This window comes from Sinocyclocheilus grahami, unplaced genomic scaffold (genome assembly GCF_001515645.1).
Source record: "Sinocyclocheilus grahami isolate Dianchi unplaced genomic scaffold, SAMN03320097.WGS_v1.1 scaffold804.1, whole genome shotgun sequence".
NCBI classification, from domain to species: domain Eukaryota; kingdom Metazoa; phylum Chordata; class Actinopteri; order Cypriniformes; family Cyprinidae; genus Sinocyclocheilus; species Sinocyclocheilus grahami.
In genome coordinates, this window is record NW_015505983.1 from 366,797 (window position 1) to 382,547 (window position 15,751).

The 15,751-nt window shown below is 37.1% G+C and overlaps 2 long non-coding RNA genes and 1 pseudogene across 2 annotated transcripts; all 3 read left to right on the plus strand.

Annotated features, from left to right (window-relative positions):
* Nucleotides 1-8,274, plus strand: part of LOC107562061 (zinc finger CCCH-type with G patch domain-containing protein-like) — a 12,180-nt pseudogene extending 3,906 nt beyond the window's left edge.
* Nucleotides 8,275-10,353: 2,079 nt separating this feature from the next.
* On the plus strand, nt 10,354-10,943 carry LOC107562062 (uncharacterized). Its single transcript, XR_001605947.1, has 3 exons — nt 10,354-10,533; nt 10,607-10,698; nt 10,789-10,943. It is a non-coding gene; the product is annotated as an uncharacterized lncRNA (long non-coding RNA).
* Nucleotides 10,944-11,706: 763 nt separating this feature from the next.
* LOC107562067 (uncharacterized) lies at nt 11,707-13,489 on the plus strand. Its single transcript, XR_001605948.1, has 4 exons — nt 11,707-11,886; nt 11,960-12,051; nt 12,142-12,291; nt 13,422-13,489. It is a non-coding gene; the product is annotated as an uncharacterized lncRNA (long non-coding RNA).
* The last annotated feature ends 2,262 nt before the right edge of the window (nt 13,490-15,751 follow it).

Below are 15,751 nucleotides of genomic sequence, written 5' to 3' on the forward strand. Positions count from 1 at the left end.
ATATATATATATATATATATATATATATATATATATATATATATATATAATAAAAATAAAAAAAATTCCAGGTAGTGGTGGTCTATGGTGGCAATTTTGTTTTGTTGACTACTGTGTGTGTTTTTCAGGTACTCTCATGGTGAGGCGGTGTGTGTATCAGAGCTCAGGGACTTTCTGGAGGCTGACATCAGTAACATGGAGTCGGGCTCTGCGTGTTTGGCCAAGCATGAAGATGGCATCTGGTACCCGGCCAGAATATCAGGTACAATTTCTAAGTTCTTTCAGCGCCATTAACAGAAAGGAAGAACAGAGATTGCTTCATGATATCATTTCTGTGTTACCTTCCCTACAATTTACAAGACAGAGAGAGATTCCTTATTGATCCCCAAGGGGAGATTTAATGGGATATAGCAGCAGCTTCAAACATAAACGGTACAAAAACACAACAGTATGTGCGCTCGATCAGGTAAAACTGAGCAATACATTACAGGTGTGCATGAGTCATTGTGCTTCTCTTTTTCCAGAGTTTGAAGGTGGCTTGTACACAGTGAAATTTGACTTGTTGCTGTTGAAGGAGGCTGTGCTGGAGGCTGATAGGATCATTCCTCCTCTTCGTCAAGATGATGGTTCCTCCTCTTCCTCATCGGACTCAGAGGATGATACAGACCAGTGTGATGCCGTCTATGCTAAAGGTGCATAATTACAACATCCTCTGGAATATTGTGTACTGGAGTGTCTGAAGAACTACAGTACACTGTAGTCTGAGGAAAATATATCTGGGTCAGTCTTTTAAAAGACCCATTTATATTTTTATTAAAAAAAATAGAGAGATAAAAACAGCATATTTTTAAAACCTTCAGAATATTTTCCACTGTGCCATTATTTTCATTGCAATTAAGCCCATTCCTGTCAATTCTCATTACTGTAATAAAACAGTATTCCATTATATACCATTAAGAAATTTTGGGGATTTTTTGTGTGTTTGAAGGAAGTCTCTTAAGCTAACCACAATTTAAAAAAAACATTTTTTTTTGGCATTTATTTATTAAAAACAGTAATATTGTGAAATATTATTACAATTTAAAATATTATTCTAATATTGTAACACCGTTCGTAGTCATGGGAAGGAGGAGGCGGGAACCGGCGAACATTTAAAGAAAACTTTAATAAAATAAACAAACACAAAATGAAAGTAAAGCGGCAGCCCCTCGCGGACGACTGCCGCACACAAAACACAAAATAAAGTCCAGGCCTGGTCCTCTCTCGTCACTGTCGTAGCTCTTCTTTGTATCCTTCCGGAGCTCCTCCGTGGGACTCGAGACCGGTGAGTGGTGCAGGCGTCGCTCATTATCAATTACTCCACCCGCCCCGCCCCCTTCCCACGGCTCTCGGCCCCGCCCCACTCGTCACAAATATATCTTCAAATGTAATTTATTTTTGTGAAAGCAGCCATTTCTCCAGTCTTCAGTGTCACATGACTCTTTAGAAATCATTCGAATATGCTGATTTGGTGCTCAAGAAACATTTATTATTGTCAATGTCAACTTTTTTGTGTGTATATTTTTTTTATAGAAACTGATAAATTTTTATTTCAGGATTTTTATGTTGAGATAGGACAGTAGAGAGAAGACAGGAAATTACTGGGAGGAGAGAGGGGAGCAGGATCGGCAAAGGACTTCGAGACGGGAATCGAACTGGGGTCGCCGTATATGTCGACACACTAACCACGAGGCTATTGGCGCCCAACATTAACATGTCTACCTGCAGTGTAGAGCAGTTGTGCAGGTTGCTGGAATTCATTAGGCCATACACAAATACAGATGCATAGGTTTAGAGCTCTGCAACACATTTACAGGGTACTGTTGAAATCAAGCTGACTTTGTATCTCATTGCAGTATTCACATCTGAGGAGGACATGGTCCAGGTAAACAGTGCAGAACACACGCGTGGCATTGGCTCCAAGCTCTTGCTGAAAATGGGTTATGAGCTTGGTAAAGGTAGGTGAACATTAGTCTCAAAAGTATTAGAAGAGATGTTTGGATTAGTGGTCGACTGATATATCGACCGATACTTGTTTTCTTTTTAATTATCGGCATCGGCTGATATGGTGGTAGTGGGACTTTTATTTTAGCAGCACTGAGACGCCTGAGCACACAGAGTTCCGGTTTTGCTTTTTCATTAGTTTACTGTCTCTGTTTAGCAGTTCTGACAAGTAAATTATTACACACAACTCTTAAACACAAAGTATTATAACATTAGTTTTTCTATTATTAGTAACTGTAAGGCAAATGCTGTAATATTATGATGCTTTCATAATATTTAAATATAAAAAAAAAAAATCATTTCATTAATCTTGCAAACTTTGTCAAATTCAGCTGTGAGATCCTCTGAAGTGTGGATTTGTAGAATGCATAAAAACGAGTGTGCTCTGGGTTTAAAGGTCATTCTGTGCAGAATCCTGACATACGTTTTGGGCTGTCACTGAACACGCACAAGAGACAAACTAGATCATTGATTTCAAATGATGCTGCACTATATCTACGCTATACATGTCATATTCTCACTGTGTGCTGTATGTAAAATTAACACTACCTTGTCTTTATTTGAAAAAATGTTTGTGTGTGTGTGTGTAGGCTTTATATCGGCTGTCGGCCATCAAAATATCCATATCCTTTGACCACTTATTTATATCTTGTGTTTTAACAAGTGTTTCTGTGTATGCATAGGTTTGGGGGAAACCCTCTCTGGTCGAGTAGAGCCGGTTCAGACAGTGGTTTTTCCGAAAGACCGCTCATTGGACATATGTGCCGAGCTCACGCAGAGAAAGACTGCAGCCGCTATCGCTAAGGATAACCCAGCCTCTCCTAAACCGAAGGCTAAAAAGAGGAAAGCCTCCACATCAACACGCCGCAATGTTTTTGATTTCCTGAACTCTTAAGCTTGGTGATAGAGCTCAGTCTGCGTCTCATTCATCAAGCTCATCAGTCATCGGTGTAGAGGCCTACAGGGGTGGAAACAGCACCAAACATTCCCTGACTACAGAGAAAGTAGCTCACGTGGAGAGAGAGATCCAGCAACTCACAAAGTCTCTCAGTAGACGAAATGGAAGGTATACTTTATTCACTTTCTTTGCACCTGGCCAGTTTTCTTCTCTTTTCCTTATCATCAATATCTTTCTTGATATTTCCCTTACCAGTGTAAGCTACTTAAAGGGGTTATCGGATGCCCATTTTCCACAAGTTGATATGATTCTTTAGGGGCTTAATGAAGAGTCTACCAATCAATCGCAAAGGCAATGCTGGTAGATCGTATATTAGGTCAGTGGTTCTCAACCGGAGAGGCGCGAGATAACTTAAACGGATAGTTCACCCAAAAATTAAAATTCTGTCATTAATTACTCACCCTCATGTCATTCCAAACCCGTAAGACCTCCGTTCATCTTAGGAACACAAATTAAGATATTTTTGATGCATTCCGAGAGCTCTCTGACCCTCCCATAGACAGCAAGGATCCTTACACGATCAAGGCTCAGAATCATTTCATTAATCTTGCAAACTTTGTCAAATTCAGCTGTGAGATCCTCTGAAGTGTGGATTTGTAGAATGCATAAAAACGAGTGTGCTCTGGGTTTAAAGGTCATTCTGTGCAGAATCCTGACATACGTTTTGGGCTGTCACTGAACACGCACAAGAGACAAACTAGATCATTGATTTCAAATGATGCTGCACTATATCTACGCTATACATGTCATATTCTCACTGTGTGCTGTATGTAAAATTAACACTACCTTGTCTTTATTTGAAAAAATGTTTGTGTGTGTGTAGGCTTTATATCGGCTGTTGGCCATCAAAATATCCATATCCTTTGACCACTTATTTATATCTTGTGTTTTAACAAGTGTTTCTGTGTATGCATAGGTTTGGGGGAAACCCTCTCTGGTCGAGTAGAGCCGGTTCAGGCAGTGGTTTTTCCGAAAGACTGCTCATTGGACATATGTGCCGAGCTCACGCAGAGAAAGACTGCAGCCGCTATCGCTAAGGATAACCCAGCCTCTCCTAAACCGAAGGCTAAAAAGAGGAAAGCCTCCACATCAACACGCCGCAATGTTTTTGATTTCCTGAACTCTTAAGCTTGGTGATAGAGCTCAGTCTGCGTCTCATTCATCAAGCTCATCAGTCATCGGTGTAGAGGCCTACAGGGGTGGAAACAGCACCAAACATTCCCTGACTACAGAGAAAGTAGCTCACGTGGAGAGAGAGATCCAGCAACTCACAAAGTCTCTCAGTAGACGAAATGGAAGGTATACTTTATTCACTTTCTTTGCACCTGGCCAGTTTTCTTCTCTTTTCCTTATCATCAATATCTTTCTTGATATTTCCCTTACCAGTGTAAGCTACTTAAAGGGGTTATCGGATGCCCATTTTCCACAAGTTGATATGATTCTTTAGGGGCTTAATGAAGAGTCTACCAATCAATCGCAAAGGCAATGCTGGTAGATCGTATATTAGGTCAGTGGTTCTCAACCGGAGAGGCGCGAGATAACTTAAACGGATAGTTCACCCAAAAATTAAAATTCTGTCATTAATTACTCACCCTCATGTCATTCCAAACCCGTAAGACCTCCGTTCATCTTAGGAACACAAATTAAGATATTTTTGATGCATTCCGAGAGCTCTCTGACCCTCCCATAGACAGCAAGGATCCTTACACGATCAAGGCTCAGAAACGTAGCAAGGACATTGTTAAAATAATCCATGTGACATCAGTGGTTCAACCGTAATTGTACGAAGCTACGAGAATACTTTTTATCTGCAAACAAAACAAAAATAATGACTTTATTCAACAATTCGTCTCCTCCGCATCACCCTGTAGCGCCATTTTGGAGAGCATCACATGCAACCAATGCAATTTGATCTGAAAATTTGATCTGAACTCAAACAACATAACTGCATACATACCTTGTTTACGTATGTGATACTCTAAAACAGATTTTTTTTGAAGACTTATTTTATCAAAACTTTCAACAATTTAAAATGTTTGTTCGAGCAAATTAATTCTATGACCAATTTTTTTAAAATGTATCCATTTAAACTAACTGTCTAAACAAATCTACTGGATGAAACAGACTTTTGAAGATATTCATACACGTATACATGCAAAATATTAGCTCCATTATATCTTATAAAGCTGCTTGTGCAAAAAAAGATGTACAGTTGGAGAGCACCTTTCATTATTACCCGTTTTCTCTGACATGAACCTGCTTGTGCAATAGTTATACAAAAACCGCAATGAATAGTTTTGTTGCAGCAGTACTGTTTTGTAATTAGTGCTGTTAATTTGGCTACTGAAAAACTTAACTGAATAGAGGCCTCTTTCTCTCCAACACTCGCATTGTTTTTCTCTTTCTAAGTTAGTTTTTCTTTAGCTTTCTCTCTGTCTTCAGGGATGCGACAATGGTCAGTCGTATCGAGGAGAAGCTCACTGCTTCCCGCAAGTTGCTTGTGCAGCTGAAGGCTCAGGAACAGACCATTCAGAGAGAGCAGAAGAAAGCAGACACGCATAAGAAAATGACTGAATTCTGACAAATCTACTGTCTTTTCATGCTGTTATTTGGGATTTAGTTTAGTGTGTATAAACATTAATACATCTATTGGTTATATCAAAACTTTATGTCTATACGATAATGAATGTGTGAAATGCATTTTTATTTGTTTATAGCCCATCAGAATCTTACTCTCTGACATAAAGAATGGCATCTGATATTTAAACTCAGATTCATTTAAATATTGTTTCTTTTAATGATCCAGTCCATTTAGATACACAAGGAGAGTGTGAGACATTACTTGCAATAAATTTATAAAACAATGTGCTTAGTGAATAGTATACGTTTCCTGAGAAGTCAATTTTCTGGAAAATAGTTAGGTGTAAAACTGAAAGCGAGGAAAGAGTAAAAGGACAGTCAGTTATTGTTAATCTTAATCTGCAGCATGTTGGTTGATAATGCAACTTAATGAATGGGACACCACAGAGAAAACCGTTCTGAAACTGCTCAAACACCAAACAAAAATATTTAGTTTTTCTCCTGGCTGGTTTTAATGGAGTTAAACCATGGTGTGCTTAACCAACTTAGGAAAGCTAGGAGATCAACTTAAACCCAATTTAACTAAGACCAGCGAGTGTTATTTTAGTATCTTTGATGTACTATTATATTTTTTATTATTATTTTGAATTAGCTTTTATTTTTATATTTTCTGTTTTCATTTTAAAATAACTAAACCCAAAACTGGAGTACAAATTAATAAAAACTATATTAAAATATATAAAACAAAAAAAAACGGATCCTGACATACGTTTTGGGCTGTCACTGAACACGCACAAGAGACAAACTAGATCATTGATTTCAAATGATGCTGCACTATATCTACGCTATACATGTCATATTCTCACTGTGTGCTGTATGTAAAATTAGCACTACCTTGTCTTTATTTGAAAAAATGTTTGTGTGTGTGTGTGTAGGCTTTATATCGGCTGTCGGCCATCAAAATATCCATATCCTTTGACCACTTATTTATATCTTGTGTTTTAACAAGTGTTTCTGTGTATGCATAGGTTTGGGGGAAACCCTCTCTGGTCGAGTAGAGCCGGTTCAGACAGTGGTTTTTCCGAAAGACCGCTCATTGGACATATGTGCCGAGCTCACGCAGAGAAAGACTGCAGCCGCTATCGCTAAGGATAACCCAGCCTCTCCTAAACCGAAGGCTAAAAAGAGGAAAGCCTCCACATCAACACGCCGCAATGTTTTTGATTTCCTGAACTCTTAAGCTTGGTGATAGAGCTCAGTCTGCGTCTCATTCATCAAGCTCATCAGTCATCGGTGTAGAGGCCTACAGGGGTGGAAACAGCACCAAACATTCCCTGACTACAGAGAAAGTAGCTCACGTGGAGAGAGAGATCCAGCAACTCACAAAGTCTCTCAGTAGACGAAATGGAAGGTATACTTTATTCACTTTCTTTGCACCTGGCCAGTTTTCTTCTCTTTTCCTTATCATCAATATCTTTCTTGATATTTCCCTTACCAGTGTAAGCTACTTAAAGGGGTTATCGGATGCCCATTTTCCACAAGTTGATATGATTCTTTAGGGGCTTAATGAAGAGTCTACCAATCAATCGCAAAGGCAATGCTGGTAGATCGTATATTAGGTCAGTGGTTCTCAACCGGAGAGGCGCGAGATAACTTAAACGGATAGTTCACCCAAAAATTAAAATTCTGTCATTAATTACTCACCCTCATGTCATTCCAAACCCGTAAGACCTCCGTTCATCTTAGGAACACAAATTAAGATATTTTTGATGCATTCCGAGAGCTCTCTGACCCTCCCATAGACAGCAAGGATCCTTACACGATCAAGGCTCAGAAACGTAGCAAGGACATTGTTAAAATAATCCATGTGACATCAGTGGTTCAACCGTAATTGTACGAAGCTACGAGAATACTTTTTATCTGCAAACAAAACAAAAATAATGACTTTATTCAACAATTCGTCTCCTCCGCATCACCCTGTAGCGCCATTTTGGAGAGCATCACATGCAAACAATGCAATTTGATCTGAAAATTTGATCTGAACTCAAACAACATAACTGCATACATACCTTGTTTACGTATGTGATACTCTAAAACAGATTTTTTTTGAAGACTTATTTTATCAAAACTTTCAACAATTTAAAATGTTTGTTCGAGCAAATTAATTCTATGACCAATTTTTAAAAAATGTATCCATTTAAACTAACTGTCTAAACAAATCTACTGGATGAAACAGACTTTTGAAGATATTCATACACGTATACATGCAAAATATTAGCTCCATTATATCTTATAAAGCTGCTTGTGCAAAAAAAGATGTACAGTTGGAGAGCACCTTTCATTATTACCCGTTTTCTCTGACATGAACCTGCTTGTGCAATAGTTATACAAAAACCGCAATGAATAGTTTTGTTGCAGCAGTACTGTTTTGTAATTAGTGCTGTTAATTTGGCTACTGAAAAACTTAACTGAATAGAGGCCTCTTTCTCTCCAACACTCGCATTGTTTTTCTCTTTCTAAGTTAGTTTTTCTTTAGCTTTCTCTCTGTCTTCAGGGATGCGACAATGGTCAGTCGTATCGAGGAGAAGCTCACTGCTTCCCGCAAGTTGCTTGTGCAGCTGAAGGCTCAGGAACAGACCATTCAGAGAGAGCAGAAGAAAGCAGACACGCATAAGAAAATGACTGAATTCTGACAAATCTACTGTCTTTTCATGCTGTTATTTGGGATTTAGTTTAGTGTGTATAAACATTAATACATCTATTGGTTATATCAAAACTTTATGTCTATACGATAATGAATGTGTGAAATGCATTTTTATTTGTTTATAGCCCATCAGAATCTTACTCTCTGACATAAAGAATGGCATCTGATATTTAAACTCAGATTCATTTAAATATTGTTTCTTTTAATGATCCAGTCCATTTAGATACACAAGGAGAGTGTGAGACATTACTTGCAATAAATTTATAAAACAATGTGCTTAGTGAATAGTATACGTTTCCTGAGAAGTCAATTTTCTGGAAAATAGTTAGGTGTAAAACTGAAAGCGAGGAAAGAGTAAAAGGACAGTCAGTTATTGTTAATCTTAATCTGCAGCATGTTGGTTGATAATGCAACTTAATGAATGGGACACCACAGAGAAAACCGTTCTGAAACTGCTCAAACACCAAACAAAAATATTTAGTTTTTCTCCTGGCTGGTTTTAATGGAGTTAAACCATGGTGTGCTTAACCAACTTAGGAAAGCTAGGAGATCAACTTAAACCCAATTTAACTAAGACCAGCGAGTGTTATTTTAGTATCTTTGATGTACTATTATATTTTTTATTATTATTTTGAATTAGCTTTTATTTTTATATTTTCTGTTTTCATTTTAAAATAACTAAACCCAAAACTGGAGTACAAATTAATAAAAACTATATTAAAATATATAAAACAAAAAAAAACCTCAAAAGGACAAAAACAAACCCTGATAGCACAGGTATATCACGGAGACATCTATTTGACGTTTGCATTTACATCTGGAAGACGTATTTTTTAGAGTGTTTGCTCATCTGCAATACGTCTATGGGACGTTTCATTTTAGATGTCAAATAGACATCTATTAGATGTCTTTAAGATTTTTATGATGTAGAATGTATGTAAAACTGACATCTTCTAGACGTCTGTCAGATGTTTGTACGCAGCAGATGCTTTCCAGATCTTTAACAGACATCTTGCAGACATGTGTGCTATCTGGGAAAGTACTAAAACCTGAACTAAAATGAAAATGTAAGATATAAATAACTGTCAAAGTGAATCGTATTTATTTCTTTAATGCATGTTTTGTGCATCTAGACTTATTGTGAAGGATTCATGAGTTAAAGTTATTTAAAAATAAATTGTTTCCGCAATATTTCTCCAATGGCCAAATATCTTTTTAAGCACTGTTTAGGCTGTTGTTGTAGGTAATGTGGCCTTTCTAAGATATTTTTAATAGCTAACACAGTTATTTAATGCCATATCCTAATATGTTAAAACCAAAAACTGACTACATTTAATTTGACCTTTATAGACCTCACTTCAGCTTCCCAGAATATTGCCAGACTGTAAATGAGAGAAATCACTAATATAATACATGATATTGTTTTTTAAGAAATTAATACTTTTATTAAGCAAGGACATTTGAAATTGATCAAAAGTGACAGTAAAGACATTTATATTGTTATAAAAGATTTCTATTTCAAATAAATGCTGTTTCTATTAATAAAGATATCCTCAAAAAATAAAAGAAGAAGAAGAAGAAGTATTATTGTTGACAATAGTACAAATGTTTCTTGAGCAGCAAATCTGAATGATTTCTGAAGGATCATGTGACAATGAAAACTGGAGTAATGATGCTTAAAAGTCAGCATTGCATCACAGGAATAATTAAAAAAAAATAATAATAAATATATACATATATATATATATTCTAATACAAAACATTTATTTTAAAGTTTAATAATATTTCACAATATTACACTTTTTATTGCATTTTTAATCAAATATATGCAGCCTTGGTGAGCAAAAGAGACTTCTTTCAAAAACATTTTAAAGGGGTGCCCATTTTCGACGAGTTGGGCTCTGTTTTTACCTTGTCAAAAACAGCTCTTCATCCGATGTCCCCGGATTTTAAAAAAAAAGGAAAAAAAAAGCTTGTGTTCCTTTTAAGAGAAAGTAAATCAGTTGATTCCGTATGCAGCATACAAATGCTCTCTGATGTGTATAATCTATCATCTGATACATTTGCTGTTAGGATTAGAGCCCTGCACTTGGTGTGTGATTCCTCCTGGGACCTGAGGGATGAATTGTGGTCCTCAGTAAAACAGACACTCTCCTTCTCCTCTCATGAATACACTGTGAACACTGCACTCTGTCCTGCTGCAGAGACAAACATTCAAACACCTGGGCTAAGGGCGGCTTTACCATTGGTGAGGATTTGAACAGATATTGGTGCGAGAAAGTTATAAAACATTCTAACTCCAAACTTTTTTCCATTTATAGGACTCAGGAAGATCTACTTGCTCTGATTGATGCACATCACCGCATAACCAAACATTGTTGTGACCCCACTGGAGCATTGGAGTACATAGCAGGTACTGCTGGGACACGAAATGCTTTTAAATTAATCGGTCTGGTTCAATATGAACTTGTTGATGATGTTGGTTGATCTGTTCTCTCCACAGGTCACCTGGTTTATGGGAGCCACATGTCAGACCATGCTGATCTAGCAGCTGTGCAGAGTGTGATCAGGGCTTCTCTAAGAGATCCATCTACATTATGGGGGCGTGGCCAACACATTCTCTTGGATATGATTAACTTTACAGGAAGATTTGGTATGCAAACACTCGAATTACACTTAAATTTCCATAATAAGCTATATAGCAGAGGTTCTCAACCAGAAGACCCGGGACCCAGCAATTAGCAATATTTATTAGCAATTATTATTATTATTATTATTTAAGAACCAGCATTGCCATGATTTTAGAAACCTGCATGTATGTGGTAGCTAAAGTTTATTATTCCTAGACACGGAAAAGTCATGTAAATGAATACAGTCTTAAACAGTCCATGCTAATTAGAGTTAACTAAAACTAAAACCATAAGAAATTTGGTCCCACTTCATATTAGGTGGCCTTAACTACTATGTACTTACATAAAAAATAAGTACAATGTACTTATTGTGTTCATATTGCATTGCAAAACACTTCTGCTGCTATTGAGGTGGGATATGGGTAAGGTTAGGGACAGGTTTGGTGGTATGGGTAGGTTTAAGAGTGGGATTCTAATACAAAACATTTATTTTAAAGTTTAATAATATTTCACAATATTACACTTTTTATTGCATTTTTAATCAAATATATGCAGCCTTGGTGAGCAAAAGAGACTTCTTTCAAAAACATTTTAAAGGGGTGCCCATTTTCGACGAGTTGGGCTCTGTTTTTACCTTGTCAAAAACAGCTCTTCATCCGATGTCCCCGGATTTAAAAAAAAAAGGAAAAAAAAAGCTTGTGTTCCTTTTAAGAGAAAGTAAATCAGTTGATTCCGTATGCAGCATACAAATGCTCTCTGATGTGTATAATCTATCATCTGATACATTTGCTGTTAGGATTAGAGCCCTGCACTTGGTGTGTGATTCCTCCTGGGACCTGAGGGATGAATTGTGGTCCTCAGTAAAACAGACACTCTCCTTCTCCTCTCATGAATACACTGTGAACACTGCACTCTGTCCTGCTGCAGAGACAAACATTCAAACACCTGGGCTAAGGGCGGCTTTACCATTGGTGAGGATTTGAACAGATATTGGTGCGAGAAAGTTATAAAACATTCTAACTCCAAACTTTTTTCCATTTATAGGACTCAGGAAGATCTACTTGCTCTGATTGATGCACATCACCGCATAACCAAACATTGTTGTGACCCCACTGGAGCATTGGAGTACATAGCAGGTACTGCTGGGACACGAAATGCTTTTAAATTAATCGGTCTGGTTCAATATGAACTTGTTGATGATGTTGGTTGATCTGTTCTCTCCACAGGTCACCTGGTTTATGGGAGCCACATGTCAGACCATGCTGATCTAGCAGCTGTGCAGAGTGTGATCAGGGCTTCTCTAAGAGATCCATCTACATTATGGGGGCGTGGCCAACACATTCTCTTGGATATGATTAACTTTACAGGAAGATTTGGTATGCAAACACTCGAATTACACTTAAATTTCCATAATAAGCTATATAGCAGAGGTTCTCAACCAGAAGACCCGGGACCCAGCAATTAGCAATATTTATTAGCAATTATTATTATTATTATTATTTAAGAACCAGCATTGCCATGATTTTAGAAACCTGCATGTATGTGGTAGCTAAAGTTTATTATTCCTAGACACGGAAAAGTCATGTAAATGAATACAGTCTTAAACAGTCCATGCTAATTAGAGTTAACTAAAACTAAAACCATAAGAAATTTGGTCCCACTTCATATTAGGTGGCCTTAACTACTATGTACTTACATAAAAAATAAGTACAATGTACTTATTGTGTTCATATTGCATTGCAAAACACTTCTGCTGCTATTGAGGTGGGATATGGGTAAGGTTAGGGACAGGTTTGGTGGTATGGGTAGGTTTAAGAGTGGGTTTAGGTGTAAGGGATGGGTCAACAGTGTAATTATAAATGTAATTACAGAAATTAATTACAGATGCATTTGCATGCAGGTATTTTTAAAAATATCATGTATGTATGCAAGAAGTGCATTGTATTAAATGATTCATTTAAATGTAAGTACATAGTAGTTAAGGCCACCTAATATAAAGTGGGACCAAAAATGTCATTACTTGAAATAAAATAAATGTTAACTGAAATAACATAAAATATAAAAAGCTTGAACTTATTTTATTTCAGCTATTTAAGACAACATTTCTTATTTATCATATCTTATTTTCATATATGTAAATATTTCGAGTTATGGCAAGCTCTAAAATATTTTTTTGGGTGGAAATAAAAAAAATCCTGAATTATTAATTAATCCTTTAAAAAATCCTTAATCCTAGTCCATATATGATTGGTAGAGTCGTATAAATTAATATTTAGCTCTTACAAGTAAAATTCTGAAATTTTATTATTTTAAATATTATTTATTTTTATCTATGGATGCTTCTAGTTTTCTGTTTTCTTAAAATCAAAACTTTGTCATTACGGCAGATGTACCAGAGGTACCTATTACATATTAGCCTGCATGGGACACTTGTGGGCCTTAATGTCAAAAATGTAATTGTAGATTAAATACTTCCCTTAACTGTCACACTCTCATATTTTTGCAGAAGCTGGGGGCCAGTTGAAAGACTTGAGACGTCGTATTCAGTGCATTACTAGCTGTACAGACCCACCCATTCTGGGCTTTAGTCCAGGTATGGCAAATGAACTGGTGAAGCTAAAAAGTCATAGACTCAACATTCTTCTGCATCAATCACAGAATATCTTTGTCTTTTCATGCAAGCTCATGAACATCCAGACTATAGGACGGCTTGGGAAATGCTGCTAACTTTACAAGACAAGTTGAGGAAAAAGGACATTGGCCTGGGAATGGAATCTGCTTCTCTTGGTCCATTGCATTGTTTCTTCCAGGCAGAGCGGGAGTGCTTGAATGCGCTGGTGTCTTCTCTCCTTTTAGACAGTTTTCAGCCAGTAAAATATAACATGACAAGCTCCACTGCTGCGTATCTAACATCATTAGCTCTATCACGTCTGGAGACTCAAGCAGAGCAGCTCAGGTCATACCTGTGGGAGGAGTCATCCAGTATTACACCTCGTGTTTATCGACTGGCTACCTTTCTCAATCCCAGAGGCTTTCTGGCAGCATTGATCAGACATGCAGCCCACATCCAACACAAGAATATCAGTCTTTATGGATTGAATTTTAAGGTAAATCTCAGTTTTTCAAACACAAACTGGACAGATACACCAGATAAATATTATTTGTTTGCTTGTTTGTCACCAAATCCTTATCCAGCTGGAGAAATTAATTGTGTAAAAGGTGGTTAACATTCATTTGGTAAATATTTAGCTCTTTACATTTATAGAAATCTGAAATATATAATCCTTACTATTTGGTTTTTAATGTAAATTTCAGTTTTTTAAACACATAAGACAAATTGTCACTATAGTTTGAAATATGAAAACATCTGAAGAGAATAGTGGTGACGGGATCTGTTCCTCTGAAAGCTCGCACTGTAATTCCTCATCCCAGCTTCTGTACTACTGCCCCCTGTATGTAGACAAACACACTGCAGATGGAGGTCAGGATCTGTCCGATGACAATATTATCATCCATGTTCCACTTGCAACAAGGTTAGATCCAATGCTCTGCGCTATGAGGTGTATAAGGTTAACTAGTACTCTCTTACAATAAACCCTTTGAGGAAAACATCTGCTCATATTATAGCGTTATTACAAAATATTTATCTTGCAGAAATATTGTTCAGATTATCATAAAATTTTTTGTGGCATTACAGTACTTCTACACTTTATAGACCCTTTTTTGTAATTTTTAGCATTTTAGTACGTGAAATTAACCCAAAAAACTAAGCAATTCTTAAAGCACCCCATGAGAAATTAACAATATAAAAAAACCCATGTTGGCTCAAACCAAGGTTGCTGACTTTTGGACATGTACGTAGAGTTTAATTCAAGACTTTGACACTTGTTTTCATAACAACCTCTGGATCAGCTTCCTCCTACCTTAACACCTCATAGACCTGTGTGGGTGAAGCTCACAAAGCCTGTCAAAAACATGTCTGTGTCGTATTTCACCCCACAATCAAAAGACAACAGTAAGAAGTGATATTTTATGGCTGCTGCAGTATAGCTCTCAAATCTCATTAATGCTTGTACACATTCAAACCTGGTCAGATGTCTTTGATTATTGCGGGTCTTGTGTCCAGGTGGGATTTGTGAATGTTATTTGAAAATGTCAGCTAATAACAACTGGAAATGTTTTGTGACGCTTCATCCACACCACCAGATACATAAGTCTAAGATGACCATATTGGCCAATGCAGCATAAATATTACTGAGTGTAGTCCCTTTCAAGTAAAGTTTGTTCACTTGGCGGCCATATTTGCAATGACTCCGGACAGCTATTTTGGGCATCCAAGACCAAGTCCCATCTAAATCAATGAGGGGGGGATCCTGAAATCTAAAATACTGCTTGCAGAAATTACACGTTTCAAATCGGCAACAAAATCTGAAATGAACTGCCCCAAAAATATAGTTCCTTTTTTTTTTTAAATCTAGACCAGTCAATGTGCATGTGCGGTCATGAGCGCAAGTCTCTGGTTTCTGTGGGAGCTTCTAACAGCTGCTGCAGTGATGCAATGACTTTACTAATCAGCGATTGGCTCTTTCATTTAGAAGGCGGGACATGTTCCACCATATTGGGCGTTGCAGTTTCTCCCATTCATAAGTAATAGGAGTAACCCATTTAGGTATATCTATAGTCTTTGGTGCACCTTTAACGCTTTGCATTGACAAGCCATATAACAACAGCGAGTCTCATTCACTAACTGAAGTCAGTCGCAACTTCCGTTTCACGTGGCCTTAAAAGGAACATTTCATTTGATAAATCCATAACTTTGAGAGAACCTTGCCAGAA